Here is a 19,436-nt window from a genome sequence, read left to right on the forward strand (position 1 = left end):
GTCTAAAAGTTGGCAAAGTGAGCCAGTTGTAATTCACACATAAGATGGGATATTTAAGTTCAAATGTCAACATATATCCGTTCAACGACGGTTCAGCTTGCCTTTTGAAAAAATTAAAAACTATATTAAATATTATTAAGAATTTAAATATTACATGGAACCCACGACACTCGCGCGATTTCTATACATCTCCGTGTCGTGTGTGGGTGGTTTTATAATTATTGTTGTTTATCTTGATGTTTGAAAGGTTCGAGTCAAAAGTTCAATAGCAAATCGAATATGTGTAATGTCGTAATGTCTGGGATAGGGTTGGGACGTTATGTTAACGGTTACGCAATAGTGATGTGCATAGCTAATGAAACGCGATTCAATGATTAGAACTGGCATTTAATTATATGATTTCATAAATTTTCATAAATTATACATAATTTAACTGGAGATGAAATATGGTTACATATGTTATTTAAATATATTATATAAAGTTTTGAATATCTTGTGTATTAACTCATTTCCCGAGCTTTGATGGAAGCCGAAGTGACACTTCAAATACAAACGTTTATCATTTAACATTTTCAATTTCAATAATATTTTAACTAGCAACATTTTTTAGACGCGTTTTAGATCGTACGTATGTGTGCGTGTGTGACGTCACTCATGATCAAAAGAGTGATATATATTACAACTGATTAGTAGCTACGATACTTTATGGCAGATGGAATACTATCAAACTCACTTTACCGTAACCGAAGAAACTAGATACATTGTCTATTTCTTCAGGTAGGCTGCAATGCTGAATGTATCCTGATCAAGACCTGATTTAGGACAGGAAAAACGGGGCAACTGCCCTGGGGCCTTCACAAGAGAGGCTCTACAATAGAGGAACCGATGAGTTAAGAATTTAAATAAAATATGTGTTTAGACATATGTGTATGCAAATAGTCAACAATTTTTATTGACAATTTTGACTGTCAGAAATTAAATTATTCAAATTTATTTTTTTAAATCAGAATTAGTGACCTCCAGACTTCTAAATTCGATCATGGATTTGATATTTATACAATTTAAAATGTCAATAAAATAATTCGATCATACTGGGAGTACATTTCCTAGATCGAACTTCGTAATAATAATCTAGAGAACCGTGACTAAGTATACCACACGCATCTAACGAGGTATATTTCTTGATTCACATCAAAGCATTGATAGCCAGACGTGTATACGTCGGTCCACTTATAGATATAAACGGACATACGGTATCGCTAATGTGAACCTAATCTATTTGCCAGACGTTATCGAGAGTAAATATAAAATTGAAAGCATCTTATCATTATGAGCGTGATTGCATTGTTTTGATTACTTCGATTTTGATTTTCTTTTTTTTTTTTATAGTCGTCAGAATGTGTTGTTTTTTTTATCTGTGTTTTTGATGTGGGCTTTATAAAATATTGTCAAGACCGTAAAGAATGTCTGTGAATATATTGACAATACATATATATAATATTTAATTTTAACAATATTTAAATAAATGTAATAGTGTCTTAATTATTATAGAAAATAGTTTGTTCAAAATATATATTTTTTAAATGTCACATATAAAAATATAGGATACGTTTTTTTTAAATTTCTGATTTTATATATTTATTTATTTTATATTTATAATCTACTAGCGGCAGATTTGTAAATCCGCCACTGTCTGTCCCTATGTATGCTTAAATCTTTGAAACTACAAACCGGAATTTGATGCGGTTTTTTTTAATAGATTCGAGAAGAATGTTTATATAATACATTATAAATTTATTAAAGAAACACTGATAATTTTAGAATTGCACGCATGCGAAGCCAGAGCGAGTCACTAGTTATATTAGACATTATCGAAAATTTATTTATCGTCAAAGAAGTTAGAACGTCATATGACGTCATTAGAAAACCAATATGGCGGAGGATTATCGTGAGTGCATTCGACGATTAGCTTACAGATGTTATATTTTATCTGTATGTGAAATGGAAACGAACGCTGACGGCACTCGTAAGCAAATCGGGTTCGTTCTCATATCTTTCATATCGTCTTCAAGAATTTATATCCTAATTACCGGACCTTATTGTTAGCAATTTATTATTTATAAACGTATTCGATCCTTTATTGCTCGAGATAAAATTCGAGTTACCGCTAATAGCGGCCGGTACAAATGACTCGACTTTTATGAAATATCGATATGAGATTTTTTTTTTTTTTACATTTTGTGTGGCGAGTTAAACGAAACGAAATGAACTTTTTTTAGACAATGAAAACTCGATTCTGGTGACATTGGGATGAGATTTTTTGACCGGAATCAGTATCGGCTCATGTTTTTACTACTTTGTATTTATTTTTCGATTTTTAGGTGAGTTCGTCTTCAGTTTTCTTTCGTAGTTCATGACAGATATCGAATGCTGAAACCGCGACTATTAAGACAATGAGTTTCTATAGATAATAATCTAATAATAAAAAATAATGTTGAACATATGTATATACTTATATATTTTATAGGGAAGATCAATTCGCATACGAAATATAGAGAGTTTATATGCATATAGGTATTGCTAAACATTTACATATTGTGCAGAAAAAGTTTCTACCTTGGCTTAAAGCGAACATAAATTAAAAAATCTCTTTTAAAAATAATATTAGAACAGTCATAAATTCTATATAAATAGCGGCAACCATGCTTCATCGTGCACTAAGCGCTAAAGCTGGGTTTATACATGTGAAATAAAACGCGCAGTGCGGTGTGCGGCGGAGATAGCCGGCCTGATGGATGCGCCGCGCCGATAACGCCTTTGACTTACACGACCAAAAGGTAAACAGTACTGGATTCAACTACGTACGATGCTTTAACATTTTACTGTTTTATACGTCAAATATTACACCGAAACTCGCGTTGTATTTGAAGATTTTAAAGTGAAACTCCTTTGGGTGATTCGATTCAATGATTAAGTAAAAAGTTTTTGCATAATAAGGTTTCACTTGCATCTTATATTCCCATGATTTATTTTTGTTATATATTGGATAATATTTAAAAAAGTGTTGTTTGAATTACTTATATACAAATACTATGTACTTAATAAAACTATGTTTGTGCGTATGGTAGTAAAAGTCTGAGCCAGTAAATTCACCAGCTTGATAGTAAGCTGCACCGTGCGTATACTTATATGTCATATATATGTATACAATTTTAAATAAAGCCACTGCTGCTGTTTACCTACAGCATCAAATAAATAAATATGAAATTAAAACATGTAAAATAAGTTCTCCAGTATCAAAACCGGGGTCATAATGTCTACGTTCTCACCAATATACATTAAACACGGTGAAACATGCCCAAAGATTTTCTTGCGCTACAAAGATACAATCCGTCATAATTTCTATTCAACTTATTTTTAATAAGGTATTGAAATAAAATTCAAAGTTGTGCATTAGAGATAGTCCCGGTCTGATGGACAGGACATAGCGACGATATCACCTTTGACCACACCACACCACCACCTCATACAACCGAAAATCATGTCTCATTCAACATTTTTGCTACTAGTAACACTGACATTGCGCGCTATTTATAGTTTTAGGACAATCATTTAATTATTTTTAAGAATTATTTAAATTCGAATTTCGAATCTAAAATGATAGTGTCTTTGGGCGGTGGTTAACTTTTACGATAATGGTTTATTTGTCATTCTGCCTACCCATTATGCCTAATATAACGTTCTAATTTCAAATATTAAAATTAAATTTAAAAAAAAACAGTACCTATTCTTTGTGCCACAAAAGTTATAAAAAAAATAAACGCACTGTATATGTCCATTAGAGATTAGTTCTGTGATGCCGCCTTTGTTACCCATCATTCGTTTAAATATATTCTTCAGTTTATATATAATAAACAATAAATAAAATTTTAACAAAAAGAAAAACCGACTTTAAACAAAACAGTATTTTAAAACAAATTAAAATGCACTAAAAAGTAATAAAAATAATTGCATATTTAACATATTTTTGAGAGTCCTCCTAGGTAAAATGAAATGAAAAATATTAGACTCCTTAAAAGTCGATTTACGATTATATAACGGAGTTATAGTTATTGTTATATTTGGAGTCGGTGTCAGCCACGGGCACAGGCCTCAACAATCCAAAGAAAGAAGCGATACGAGCCTCTTGATTGACCCAGTATAATATCGTATAAAAGGTAATTTGTAAGAAACATATTTCTTAAAGTATTCTCGTATTGTTTTTTGATAGATATGGTATAGTGTTGGCTGACACCGACTCCAAATATAGCAATAATTATAACTACATTATATAATCGTAAATCGACTTTTAAGTAGTCTAATATTTTTCATTTCATTTTACCTAGGAGGACTCTCAAAAATATGTTAAATATGCAATTATTTTTATTACTTTTTAGTGCATTTTAATTTGTTTTAAAATACTGTTTTGTTTGAAGTCGGTTTTTCTTTTTGTTAAAATTTTTTTTTATTTTTTGATTTTGAGTGAAGCTGATGTAGACTAACATTTTTTTCTTAATATGGATAGATTAAGCGTGCCGTTTATATGAATCAGAAACTACTTCAATTTCAAAAGAAACTTTCGAATAAAGCAAAAATAGACTTTCTAAAATGCGGCTTTAATACGTCATGCGGCATAAACTACAAGCCAAACCCTCGAATGAGCTGTAATCGACCTCAGTAAAAAAACTTTGCAAAAGAGCTATTCGTATGCTATGTCGTACATCATATGACATCACATCATATACACAAAATTTGATTAAAGACAGAAAGAAATTCTGCCCCAAATCGCACCCTAACTGTAAGCCGTTTAGGAGTTCCGTCAATACATAGTATAAAACAAAGTCGCTTTCTCTGTCCCTATATCTTTAAAACTACACAACGGATTTTGATGCGGTTTTTTTTAGTAGATAGTGTAATTCAAGGGGAAGGTTTGTGTATATAAAAAAATGAACAATATAGTAAAGAAACACTGACAATTTTAGAAGTTTGCAATGTGATGTCGTAAATAAACAAATTCTTTAGTATATTTAGTATCAGTATTGCACCCGTGAGAAGTCGGGGCGGGTCGCTAGTTGATTATAATATTCGATTATGATAATTACATGAACATAACCACGTTCCGGAAGGTGATTAAAATATCCAAGTAACCCATAAATAAAAGATTCGACCGAGTATTGCTAACGTGCTCCTCAGAATTGTTCCGTTCCCTCCCGTTCCCTTAATTTGTCATGGATCCTGTGCTCAGAACCTGACTGAACTTTCACCAAACTACCCTTAAAGTATATCCTTTATAATAAAAAAAGAATCATCAAAATTGGTTAACGTGATTTTAAGTTATTCACCTATTTGTCGCGCATATACATAATGCAAATTTAAGACTTATGTCGTTTTCATACGGATACCATGATCGGAAAAAAATAATGGGACCCCACGGGAAGCACTACCTTTCAAACAAAAAAAAAATTATCAAAATCGGTCTACCCAGTAAAAAGTTATGAGGTAACAAACATAAAAAAAAAATACAGACGAATTGATAACCTCCTCCTTTTTGAAGTCGGTTGAAAATACATAATTGTATTTAATACACGACATGTCAAAACGTGAAGTTCAGAGACGAGAGAGCTGAAAAACGGATACACGAGGCCTGCGTTTGTGTGATAAATTGAAAAGGGCGCTCTTTTCACCGCAATATGGCGAATTGATTCGATTTGCTGATGTTCACCTGTTGACATTTTTTTTTCCGACATTTGTTGCAAGTGGATATTTAATGCACGTAACTTTATAGTGGAATTGATATTTATTTTCAGGTATAATCTTTTCTATTTTAATTATAACTTTTATTTTATACTCTGGAAAGTAATACGTCACACGCGAGGGCTTGCTGTGACACTCACTCACCCTTCAAACGCGTAACATCACTAAGTATTGCTGTTTGGAGTGGTATCTACATAGCCTTACCATCAAGTTAACATTCACTCATGCACTGAAAGTATACAGCTAGAGAAATTGTTGATCTTTGTCAGTCTTGATATTTGGTTGACAGGCTTGTCACTAACAATAACAACAGCCTGTAAATTTCCCACAGCTGGGCTTAAAACTCCTCTCCTTTCGAGGAAAAGGTTTGAAATATATTCCACTTGTCTTGGGCTTGTCACTAAGGTAAAAACATTTTTTATACGTTCATAAAAAATAGGAAATCATATATATATCCTACTGTTAAATACTTGGTGTTTTAAGAAGCAACGTGTCTCGTCCACGACTAAACATCACAGCGTGATATATGTATATTATCGAACCAATATAAAAGCAATCTTTCAAACATTAAACAAACAGCGGACCACTTAAAACGTTCCCACTTCAACTGAAACGAAAACATAATAATCCTCAAATTATTAACTCGGAATCGTAGTTGATATGCAGTTTAATTTTCTTTAAACATGCCTAACGAGAGATAAACAGCGCGTGCAATTTGAATCATACGCCGATTTTGTCTCCGGCTTATCTCTGAAAGCACTCCCCCGTATCAGTTAGGACGTAATCTTTGCGGTAAGGCCGCCCGCATACGGCGCGACCCGATGTCGATAAATTCAATTGTGCTAATCGCTGTTTCGTTATTACTCGTTATATTGTGCGATGTAAACAAATATTGTAAATCGATTATAATTTTATCGTTCGATAATATATGTAGATGATAATTGGCGTGGATTTCGTATTTATCTATATTTGTGTAGCATAATATGCAGACTTTGAATCTGTTAAATAGAATATTTATTGAATTTCTGACGACGAACTGTCGTTTTTAAATGACAAAATTACTTGAATGAATTATGATTTTAATTTCATTTCAAACAGCGTTTATAATTAACACAATTTACGTCAATTATCCATACTCCTTACGTCATTACATCCTACTTTCGCATTTATAATATTATTATAAATGCGAAAGTAACTCTGTTTGTTTGTCTATCTGTCTCTCTTTCACGCTTAAACTACTGGAACGATTTAAATGATATTTGGTAGACAAATAGTCTAGAGCCTGAGACACGACATATGTTACTTTTTTGCAAACAAAGAGGTAAGACTCGTTTGTATACCAATCATCATCATAATATGTTAAGTTAATTTGTAAATATATTCATATTCTAAGCGAGCAAAGCCGCGAGTAACAGCTAGTTCTTGTTTAAATAAAAAGATACACGCTCAACGTGATTTGGATATATTTGTACTGAGTTCGTTAATTATTTAATACTAGTCTAAGTTATTATCAACGCCGATAGATCACGGTATTAATATGGCATATCGCTCACGGCGATAAACCTCTCCGTGGATACTCGCCCTTATACCATAATGGCAAAGTGATTCATTTGTCTCACGGCTATCCGAATGTTTTAAGCTTATCCCGCGATAGCGATGGAGTCTGGAATGAATGTTCCACTGTTACCGGCAATCGTCAGATAACAGATACCATTAGGTGCTATACGAGAATGTCGTAATGTTGATAATTAATAATAAATATACATACTTATAATACCGATAACTGACGTAGAAGCAAGCGGATTACATCTTTATTTGTATTGACATAAAAGCTAATATAGTATAAATATTCAAAACATTTTAAAATATATGATCAATATTTGTTTACTGAGTTATGTATTGTTTAATGTACATGCTGTGAGATATATAGATCTATATAATTCGAATGATTTTAAAGTAATTGTTCTTTATTTAAAACGCAACAACAGAATTTATAACCAAAGAGGTCGCAGTACGTTTGTTAACAATATCCAAGTGTTCATATTTCAAAACGCCGTTATCAAAAACATTAAGAACATTCAAGTATTCATGTATGCACAAATTCCGAAGTGCAATCTTATCGTGAACATTGCAACATTCGTGCAACATTCGCGCGACATTGCCGCGACATTAGATGTGCAACTAACATAACAGTTTAATTAGAAGAACATCTAAAGCGTATTAGTTGCTATGTTTGGAACGTGCCTTAATTTATTGGTGACAGCGATTACTGGCAATTGTGTATAACCTTTTTTATATGTATAATGTATACTGTATGTTTGATTGTTAGATAAGGCTCTATATGCATATTTATGGTTTGTATGTACAAATAATATGATCGAGGTTATTTTTATATATATTTTTACATATTCGTAATATAAAAAAAATATAATAGCGTAAGATTTTTAAAGTACGGTTGTTCTTTTTGCAGTCCGTACATCAGGCCCATTAGCTCAGTTGGTTAGAGCGTCGTGCTAATAACGCGAAGGTCGCGGGTTCGATCCCCTCATGGGCCACATAATAATTTTGCATTTCATTTTACACTTTAATTAATAACAAATGTTGTTGGTGCCAAAAGTTAATTAAATTACATATGTAGAATCGAATTATTTCATGAAGAAATTAAAGTAAGCACGTTAATGTATCTGTAAGATGGCGTTTATTCTCAATCCTTGTACCAGACGCAGGAATGAGTTCGGTTAGTACTGTATTGGAGGTCCAAACTTGTTATCGTCACGTATCGCTGCCGTCTTAAAGCACGTACTTGCTCAGTACTCGAGCAAGTATTTCTGTTTGTTGTACTGTATTAGGTGAACGTCACATTGGTTCATTCATTGACTGGGATTTTTGTTAAGTCGTCTATTTCTAACAGTCAATCGTAAGTATCAGTATTGAAAATTTAAGATAATAGTATTGAGACATTTTATTTCTTGATCAACGATCTATATCAACTGTTATCTAAAACACGTAGGCGGTGGAAGACTGTTTCTAATTTTGAACTCGTCAATATCTATAAATCAAAATATAAGCAAAATAAGAAATCAATTGACAAGCAGATGAGTATAACACATTTTTTTTTGTTTAAACGATGTAAGGAATAAAACACATGTATGTGATTGGGTTAGTAAATAGTTAAGGTGAGGTTATAATATGTACATTTTAGTAAGCATTACAAAATAAAGAATTGCTAGATCACGATAGATCAATGTGGAACTTCTAAAGTTTCCTTCAATTACTCTTCAATGTACCTGATGTACCTTTTTGTGATTAAATATGCCCAAACTACTGACACTGAAATTACTCCACACATCGTAATATCGTAGCAAATTTACATGCATGTTCACTTGTAATATAATTAGAATATAGCTGTGACAACTCAAGTTGGAATAAATCATTATGAAATAATTCTTTTTTTAAATTAATGACGTAAAGGTTTTCAAAGAATGCCAATCATTCGGTTTTTGGGTAACAATGTCCAGTATGTAGTAGAATATATTTATTTAAAACGTCTCAAACAATCGTTTGGATAGCACTAACTTCTCAACTATCTCCTCCGAATATATCACGGCGTATCTTCGGAAGCGGGCACAAAGTAAAACTTCGCGAGATACGACCGTATCGCGCTGGTGAAATTTTAAACTAAAACCAACTATAAACTGCTAGCGAGTATTTTTGTTGGAGATAACGCGAGGAAGTTAACTGGTGCACGAGCGAGACAAATATTTATCGATTGTAAATAATATATCGAATATTTATGTAAAATTTGATTCCCTTATCAAAACTACCCTTTGGAAACTTATATTCAGCAGCTTTCTCTGCTATACTTAAGGTTATATATTGGTACTTCTTAGTCCATAGGAGTGATCAATACTGAATCTCCCTATATAGTTTATTGTTTAAATGTAGAATTGTTGTTAAATGGTTACATGGGCATGTCCCAAGAGAAACAATTTGTACCAGCAAAATTTTCAATCTCTAAGAACACCATACCCAATAATATGAAGTTTCTTGGATTAAAAAGCGTCATATTTTTTGATATATGTGTATTTATTTTAATGTAATTGGGTATTATAATTAAAGAGGTATTTATTGTTAAATTAGTTTGTGCTACAGAATGATAAAGGGCAATGCAGTTTATCTAAAGTGTCAAGTTTTGATCTTGATATTTCAATTGCAATTGATCACGATAGTAAATTTGTCTGAGAAATTATTACTGATTTAGTTCTCATACCAGGTCAAAGTCAACAGCTTAATACTTTTAATATTGAGCTATTTGAAGTACTAAAATAGGCCTTTTCAAAACACCAACATTACTGACCTAGTGCCTCTAGGCATCACACCTTGAGATCCATCTCGTTTCTAACGCTAAAACATCTATTCAAACTGAGTTCTTATAATAGAGGTAGCCTTGTGTCAATTTCTTTTGATACTAGCCGAAGATAAAAAATGAACCGAAGATTGTGGGTTCAGACGTCTGTTTAATTCAACTTAGCAATAATGTACCAATGAGGATACATCTGTATCCAAATTGTACCAATGTAGAATAAGCCTTGTTCTCAAAAGTACGGGAGAGGAGGATCTATGCTCAAGAATGGGACATAATCATTGTATTTATTTTTATTTCATATTGAATTTTTTTTGTAAGTAGTAAATTGTCAAAAAACCAGCTTAGTTTCTTTCGGCGGTGCTTTTTAGGTCAGGGTATTTTATTTTTCGAAGCAATAATGTCTGCCTATCAATAAATTAGTTCTATATTGAATAAAGGAATTTAACAGAAATAGAGAAGAAATCGATACTAATATAAATACGAAAGTCACTCTGTTTGTCTGTTACTCTTTCACGACCAAACTTCTGAACCGAATTTGATGAAACTTAGTAAGAAGCAAGCTTGAACTCCAAATAGGACAGCGGCTTCTTTTTTATACTTTAAATAAACCCAGTCAGTACTTAAACGAAAGGATTTAGCTGGTTATTTTCTTTTTAACGAGCATCTACGAGGAAATAGGCCGTTACTTAATTCAAGAACACAGATTGCATTAAGATTACTCTCGAAATATGTTATAAATAATAATTGCTAGACAATAACTGGTAAAAATTGATATAATCTCCAAAATCGCAACCTTCCACAGCAGAATTCGCCCACAAATATCCATTACGATGATTTGTTGTGGCAATTTGTTTCACGTTGTCGGACGTTAAAGGTCTCCACACACAGACAACGGAGTATCTTGCTCTATATCTACGAAAAGCAACTAATTTAAACGGATATGCCTATGTTAATCGAAACTATTGTATCTCATGTCTACTATTTTGGAAGTATATTCCATTTTCAAAATTTCATGGTCTTATGAAATTTAATGTGTGTCTGTTTTATTCGATATGGCCAAGTGATTAAACGCGTGCATCTTAAACGATGATTGCGGGTTCAAACCCTGGCAAGCACAACTTAATATTCATGTGCTTATTTTGTGATTATAATTCATCTCGTGCTCGGCGGTGAAGGAAAACATCGTGAGGAAAGTGTCCAGTTTCATCGTAATTCAGCCACATGTGTATTGCACCAACCCGCATTGGAACAGCGTGTTAGAATATTTTCCAATCCTCCTCCTCTAAAGTAGAGAAGGCCTTAGCTCATCAGTGGGAAATTTATAGGCTGTTGTTGTTGTTTGTTGTCTGTTTTAGTTAATATAGAAATATATTACTTATCAGCATGTTCATAAGACATTTTATCGTATGTCTGTAAAGTACTTTAACGATGTTTCTTAATAAAAATGGATACACAAAAAGCAATTACTGCTCCGTTTATCATTTCTGAATCTAAACTCAAATGAGTTTTGTAAAATCGAACAGGCTAGACGATACATTCATAAAATATTATATAACAGACACACAATATCGGAATTTTATTATCATAATCACGTAGATTGTTAAGGGTTGATTATTTAATATTGATTTTGCAGCGATTATTATAAATATATAAATAGTTGGACCATCTTATCGTAAGATTACCTTCGTCTATAGATTTCTCTTTGGCGGTAATATGTATGTATTATCCATGGAAGGCACCTACCCAGACCGACCTGATCAAGACGCAAAGTAATTAAGTATTGTATATATTTTATATTTATTTTAATGTTAAGTATGCTTTAGCAATTTGACATATATATATTTTAAAATATAAAAGTGAACGCTTTTAATAACCATTTGGGACGTTAAAACGCCGATCCGTTCAATAAAACGGCGGAAGTCGATGTCCTGTTTTTCGTTTGAATATGTCCCTTCAGATAACCATCAGGAAACATATCAGGCCGTAACTCGGGAATAAATAAGTGCGGATGCATTAAGGCGGGCGGGACTTTAGCCGCAGGTGGCCTTCCGCCCGCCCTCTATCGCTGATAGCCGGCGTTAACAGCCGTTAGCCGGCGTTAGCGGCCGTAACGACGCCGTTAGAGGCGGCCGCTTCCCCGACATTGTGATAGCTTAGATCGCCGGTAGATCGTAAATCTGTTGTTCATTTATTGGGTATCGGGTAAGGGTTTTCAGATTTCATTTAATAGATTACGCTTTATTGTTGAAAGTTAAAACATAATATATATTATTCTTTGATTGATATTTGCTAACTTATATTTTTCATAACTTATTATACATTTTAGACCATAGTGTACTGCTATTATCGATTATATTTTATAAATATTTAAATGAACTGAATATAAATAAAATAATTAAAAATTAATTTAATTATTTAGTTAAGTTATTCAACTTAGCGTTGATTAGTTGAGACAAATTTTATGAGGTTAAACGACTTAGCTAAGTGAAGGAAAGCGTTACTGTAGTCCATTAGCGGGCGTCTACCGTCGATACCCTGTATTTAATTAGGGGTTGATACCATCGGGGCGATAGTTGGACGGAGTGTTAAATGCTTTGTTCGTTCCGTTTAAAGGGTGATTTCTTATTTGAAAGGCCGGTTAATTTGTTATAGAAGTCAAATAAAACATAAAATATTATTCAAGGTTTTTTTTATAGCATAGGCTGGCGGACGAGTATATGAGCTACCTGTTGGTAAGTGGTCCCTACCGCCTATAGATATAAAAAGAAACATTAACCATTCCTTACATCACCAATGCATCACCAAGCTTTGGAACTAAGATGGTATTTCTTGTGCCTGTAGTTACTCTGGCTCACTCACCCTTCAAACGGGAATACAACAACACTGAGTACTGTTGTTTAGCGATAGAATATCTGATGAGTGGGTGGTACCTATCCAGACGGGCTTACATAAAGCCTTACTCCTAAATAAGGTATAAATAAAGGTAATAAATTAAAAGGTCAGGTCAATCGTAACTAAATAACGACAATCAATCACTATTTATTTTAACTATATTTTCAACAGAGGAAGAAATATTAAATGATGATTTTTAATGTCAGTCTTCATTGTGATTACATGTGAAAAAACAACAATGGACACCTGGAATATCGTCGACGCCATTAAAATGTTGGTGCAGGAACAATAACAATAAATTACAATTAATTAACAATTCTTACAAGGCCAAAATATTCGCGTAGGATGATATCAAGCCTGAGATTCAAACACTTGAAACAATAGAGAGGAACCTTTTATATAAAAACCTATATTAAAAATAATATAGACGAAGATAATGCGCTAAGTGTTAACATATATGGGGAGGTTATAAAACAACGCCTATAAACCAGTCGTTTTAGTTTTACGAGTCTAAAAACTGAACATTATTACTTAATCACTTTTAAGGATGCATTAAAACCACTTATTAAGTGGAACAAAAGTGTATCAATTTTAGTAATCGAGTCCGAAATGTCATATAGGCCATGTTTTATTAAGTGTTTAAAATACTTGATGAACGTGTGACTTAGCCCGCGCGATTTATAAAACACAAACTTACAACCCCCGTTTTATCCCTTAGGGATAGAATCTTGTAATCTTGTAAAATTAATTCTTAGCGGATGTCTTTAACCTGTAAGGAACCCATCTGCCAAATTTCAAGTTTGTAGGTGTTTCTGAGGTTTCCGATTACATAAATAGATTAAGCTTGCAAATATCCCAGAGCTGGGTCAATGCTTCCTATTTGTGGATTTGAAGCATATTTCACCAAGCTGCTCCAGTCTGTACATACGTGATATTTAAATAAGTTTTGACCCATTTATTAGGTATTTAAAAATTCTTGTGTTGTTTCTTTCACTGTAAAACGTAATAAGTAATAAAAAATAGATGTAGCAAGCCGTTTGACTATGTTAACTTTATATTGTTCTGACCTAAATTTTGTATTCAGGACATCTGGATCTGCGATTAAGTTCAAGCTGACAATTCTATAAACTGTGAGTATTCTGTACCCTAATATACTTTACGATATTCGTAAAAAAATATCACCGAATCTAAGTTATCAACGCGATAAAAACGGAACTAAAACGTTGACGTGTGGCGTTGGCCGTGCAAACGTCGTTACACAGTCGCTAAATAAATCGTTAGCGCCGCGTGAGGGCGCCGCGAGATACGGCACGTAACAGCTGGATGTAGCGCAGCTGGATGAGCTGCTAGTGCGTGCTTTTTGATACCTACTTGTGTATAGACTCGAACTACTTAGCTCGGAATTTTACCTTATATTTGTTACTTTAATATGTAAATCTTTGTTGCTTTTTATTTTTCTTTCAATCGACTAATTTCATTGTTAAGGGATTATATTGAATACATAACAGTAAATGTATTAATTAATTTAAAAAAAAATGAACTCATGTCCTCCTTCCCTTACAATTTTATTTGGGGTCGGCACAGCATGTCTTGTCCTTCCATACTTCTCTGTCAGACGTCATCTCACAAGGAACATTCTGTCTAGCCATATCGTCTTTCAATCCATCTATCGTTTCCTTGGTCGTTCTCTACCTCTACGTCCATCCACATCCATGCGCAAGACATTTAAAATTCAACTAATAAAATTCTAGATTGCAAAACATTTTAGATTCGAAGTTATATCAGACAAACGAGAGCCGTTTCCAGTGAATTAAAAACATCTACGTTCCCTAAATCCGTGTCGACCAAACAAACTAATACAAAGAATTATTAGTTATTTTCGCGGTACTAAATGGTAGTATGTAACAACTGTGATAAGAAAACAAAACGTATGTGATAAACGAGCAGTTAAAATGATGTGAGCGCGTAAAACACAGTAAACAGCGCTTTCAGAAAAGTTAAATTCCATTTTCAAGCGAATTTAAATATGGATATTGTTCTTATTACATTTTTTTTTATAAATATGAGACAACATGTACATATACATTACTCTGATCCCAATGTAAGTAGCTGAGGCACTTGTGTTATGGAAAATCAGAAGTAACTAGTACTACTAGTACTACTACTAGAGGTAATCTACATCGACTCGGCCGGGAATCGAAACCGGGACCTCGGAGTGGCGTAACCATGAAAATCGGCGTACACACCACTCGACCACGGAGGTCGTCATATTATGAGGAGGAATGAGGACAATGTTGTAAGGAAGGTCTTGAGCTAATGTGGATGGACATAGAGGTAGAGGACAACCAGAGAAACTATGGATGGATTGTTTGAAAGAAGATTTTTTTATTTATTTATTTGTTCACCAACAACAGAACACTTACATATATCTATTACAGTTTTATGCTTATATACTACTGGAACTAAATTAGATAAAAAATTAACAATTAAGCAATAGTATAAATAACAATATGGTTAGAAAGAATGTTCAATGCGAAGTGCGATGCGATGACGTTCGACAGAGAAGTATGGAAGGAGACATGCTGCGCCGACCCCAAATAGAATTGGGATAAGATAGGAGGATGATATTATGACTTTCTCGTCTATCTGTGGTTCTTGATTTGATCTTAGCTGACTGTCATTTGTTTTCTAAACAAAGCGATAATATGAATTCCGATTCAAAGTGTGACCGAATCTTCATTTGTGTGTCTATCGTGTATCCGTCTTAAAGTCTCCAAATTAGATATAAAGGCGCTGTATAAAAAAATAAATGTATAAAACCCAGAGAGTTTTTTTAATACGACGTATGAGCACATAGTTTATATAATAAAAAAATAAAATAAAATAATAGTTATATTTTACAAACTTTTCCATGTTTAATCTTCAGTCTGTAATTTACAAGTAGTTGCTTCTTTATCATAATCGATGCTATCCGCAAATTCAATGGTAGGTACTAAATATAGCGTAATAATCAAAAGTAGTATTATTAAAGTATTTTATTAAACTTAAGTTGTTGAATTTTTAATAATGCTTATTGAATTTGACACGTGAATATATATATACACAGGGATTATTTATGTTTCTGAAATGATTCATCACGTTTAATAATTTATGTCCCTTTATGTCTGTAAAAATATAATATAAGGAAATATAATATAAGGATGGCTTTATGCATCTACGTTACGCTCTTTCTTGCATGTGCTAAGGTTGGCTGGTAGATTAGGCTATATAGCTTTAAGCCCGCCTTTTGCTCAATTTATTTTTTGTTAAATAGTTGTGCAATAAAGTTTAAATAAATAAATAAAAGGAATCGAAGAGTTCACATTCTCGACACTTCTGGAGTCGAAGAGTTTACTTTTTTAATCGTAATATCTTCTAATCCAACGTGAGAAACAATTGACAGAAACAAGATATGTCACGTGAACTATCGAAGTCCAAATCGTTATATTTTTATATCACAATGTACCAAATACTCCTGGAAAACGAGCTACATCTTCTAGGATAAGTCTTACGTTTATACCTTAGTACTTTTCCGTCATTACAAGTAAAATTATATTTATTAGTACAGATTTAATATCCCAGTTACGACCCACGTAACAGAGTCACACATGTAGCGGAGGTGTTATTTAATAAAAATTAAAACGATTAGAATAACAAGAAGCTACGTAGATTAAAAAACATTTCCCAACAAAAATACTTTGGAATTATTTTGAAACTAACGACGATTTCCATTATCGCGTATAATGCTAGTTCCCTTATCTGCGCCGGCAATTGTGACAATATTCAACATCAATGCACCCGCGGGATGCGATACTTTACTTGCCTTTCGTAAGATCAAGGAAATAGTGGCGGGCCTTTGTTCTGCTTTTGTTTCGTCTGTAGCGAAATAATACAGATTAAAATAGTTAAATTTATTGATATTGCGTCATTGTGTTTTGTTAAAGGACTACGACTGAAAAAAGAAAGGAAGTTTGTGACGTACGCATTCGATCTAAATATATAAAACCTTTTTAAAAACTGACCTATTTTCATTGTTTAAATGTATCAAATTTACTAAGTATACTAGTTCCTACTGTCTTATTAAAGAATGAATGTGCATATACACACATATTTAAAAATTATGTGAAACAAGAGCTAGTAAAATTTAACAAAAGAATAGTGTAACATTATCTAAATTGAATTACTGTAAAAGTCTATGATAATAATACTTATCTGTAAATTTATCAACCGTTCAATGATCTTGCATGTTTTGCTCCATAGACTTTTTGTAGACTTTATAAGGCTCATCGATCAAGCGATGTTAGTGAGAAGTTCGGCCACACAATGCCGGAGCCCGAAGGCAAGTTTGCACGTATTTAGTTAGCTTCGTATCGATACTATCTGCCAGCGTTCAGACCTACGGGCCTGTGGAGGCGTTATACCACCCTTAACCTAATAAATAACCTTTCAAACAGCACTAAACGATCTTCAATTGTATACACAAAGCAATAAAGTTGAAAATTAATTGCGCAAATTGTTGCGATTGTGATTTTTTGAGCGCTCTGTGTGGGTACGATGAAAAAATAAGTACATGTGATCTCGAGCTTAATATAGTTCAACTAAAGTTGATTTTCGAATAAACAATTGAAGAGTAAGTTTCATTCCGACAGATAACATTGTTTTACAATTGAGATGTAAGCGTAGATTCTTGGAGCAGCCATAATAAGCATTTCATGACTCTGGTCCATCGACGATCTAAGTCCGGTTTCAGTTCAACATTCGCTGGCTGTGGTGTGGGCGTTTTAGTGAGGAAGTATTATTAAATCTTAAAACGTATTTAAAACAAAATCCAACACGTTAAAAACATCGAAAGCACCCAGAAAAGCGGTTTCAAACAACGGATACGTTTAAAAGAACGTAGAACTCGAGTAAAAATGCATAAATCACATTCTCGGTGTGATAGAGGCGTGATATGACACTGGGCGGGCGTGATAGTGGCTAGCGTGATAGCTGGGCGGGCGTGATACGGCGCTGCAGCGACGGGACCTTATCGCGCGCGAACACTCGCCTATCGCCCCGCGCCGAATCTCCCGGGCGCTTCGACTCGATAAGCGTCTTTACATCACCGACTTGGAGCAACGTGTTGCAAACTCGCTCTAGTCTGGGGACTCGGATTTTGTATTACAGATGGATGTTCGTTAAAGATACGGCCATGTTTTGATTGAAATCTATTTAACGAATATCTTAACTAAGGGGATGTTTGATTATACAGTTTATATATGGCGTCATTTCTTATATTATCAAGTTTGGAATGTCATTTTAAATAATAAATTACTTGTCCATCCCTAAAATGTATAGCGATTAACGTTTTATTTTGCTAAAAAGCATGACCTAATTATGTGGTTTGGAACCTGAGCTATCACCGCTGATTTAATGACCATTTTCATGGGCCTAATTTATGTTTATAAATAATCTAATTGCATGAAATTCTGGCACATGTGTATAATTAATCTGTACCTCACGAAGCGACGTTTGATTAGCGCGCTATTACATTTTTGTTTCTATAAAAGAACATGCTGCATACATTAGTATATAACATTCAGACACCTCGACGCGATTTTTGAAGCAGACAGCGTTTTAAATATCAACAAGCAACAAGATCGAACAGATACGTATACAAAGCGGATTGCAGGGAAAAAAGAGATATTTTAGCAACAACGCCCAAACAGAACTTGCTGCAGCGATAGCGTAAAGACAATGTGTGGGCGCCGAGCGAGCGATACAGCGCTATGAACGTCGCTTAAGCGATGTACACACATACAGTGCGACACAACTTAGATGTAGCATCGGCAAATTCAATAAAACCGATTACTGCCGATTCACACAACCAATAGAAATAGCTCCCTATCGCGCCATTCGACGCTATAGATTCCCGCGTCAGTTCAACCCGAGAAAGCAAGTGCTTGTATATAAATCAACGTGTCAAATTGACGAATATATTATATTACAAGTTATTACGTTTGTGTAAAGGTCATATTCACATGAGAAATAAATATTGATGATTTGGGATAGCGTACTTAATTCGGATGTGATCGGTTTTACGAGTTTGTCCGATGCTACATCTAAGTTGTGTCGTACTGTAGAGCATTACAAGAGCCACGTGTAAACACAGCGTTTTACAAATTTCAACGATTACATTGTAAATTTATAATATTTATTACTGTCCGTGTTTTACGATACGTTTTTAATGTGTTATAAATGTGTCAATTCTTTATATACTGCATGAAATGTGTCATATTAAAGTTATTTTAAATATCTTTATCGAGTTTTATTTATAGACATATACTAATATTATATATAGTGTCTG

General features: G+C 33.5%; 1 protein-coding gene and 1 non-coding gene across 4 annotated transcripts in view; one reads left to right on the forward strand and one right to left on the reverse strand.

Annotated features, from left to right (window-relative positions):
* Nucleotides 1-19,436, reverse strand: part of LOC124530890 (zinc finger protein ush) — a 223,941-nt gene that overhangs the window by 33,606 nt on the left and 170,899 nt on the right. The gene's annotated exons all lie outside the window — the stretch shown is intronic.
* Trnai-aau lies at nucleotides 8,275-8,348 on the forward strand. The gene has a single exon. It is a non-coding gene; the product is annotated as a tRNA-Ile (tRNA).

The sequence above is a fragment of the Vanessa cardui genome, chromosome 7 (assembly GCF_905220365.1).
Source record: "Vanessa cardui chromosome 7, ilVanCard2.1, whole genome shotgun sequence".
In the NCBI taxonomy this organism is placed as follows: domain Eukaryota; kingdom Metazoa; phylum Arthropoda; class Insecta; order Lepidoptera; family Nymphalidae; genus Vanessa; species Vanessa cardui.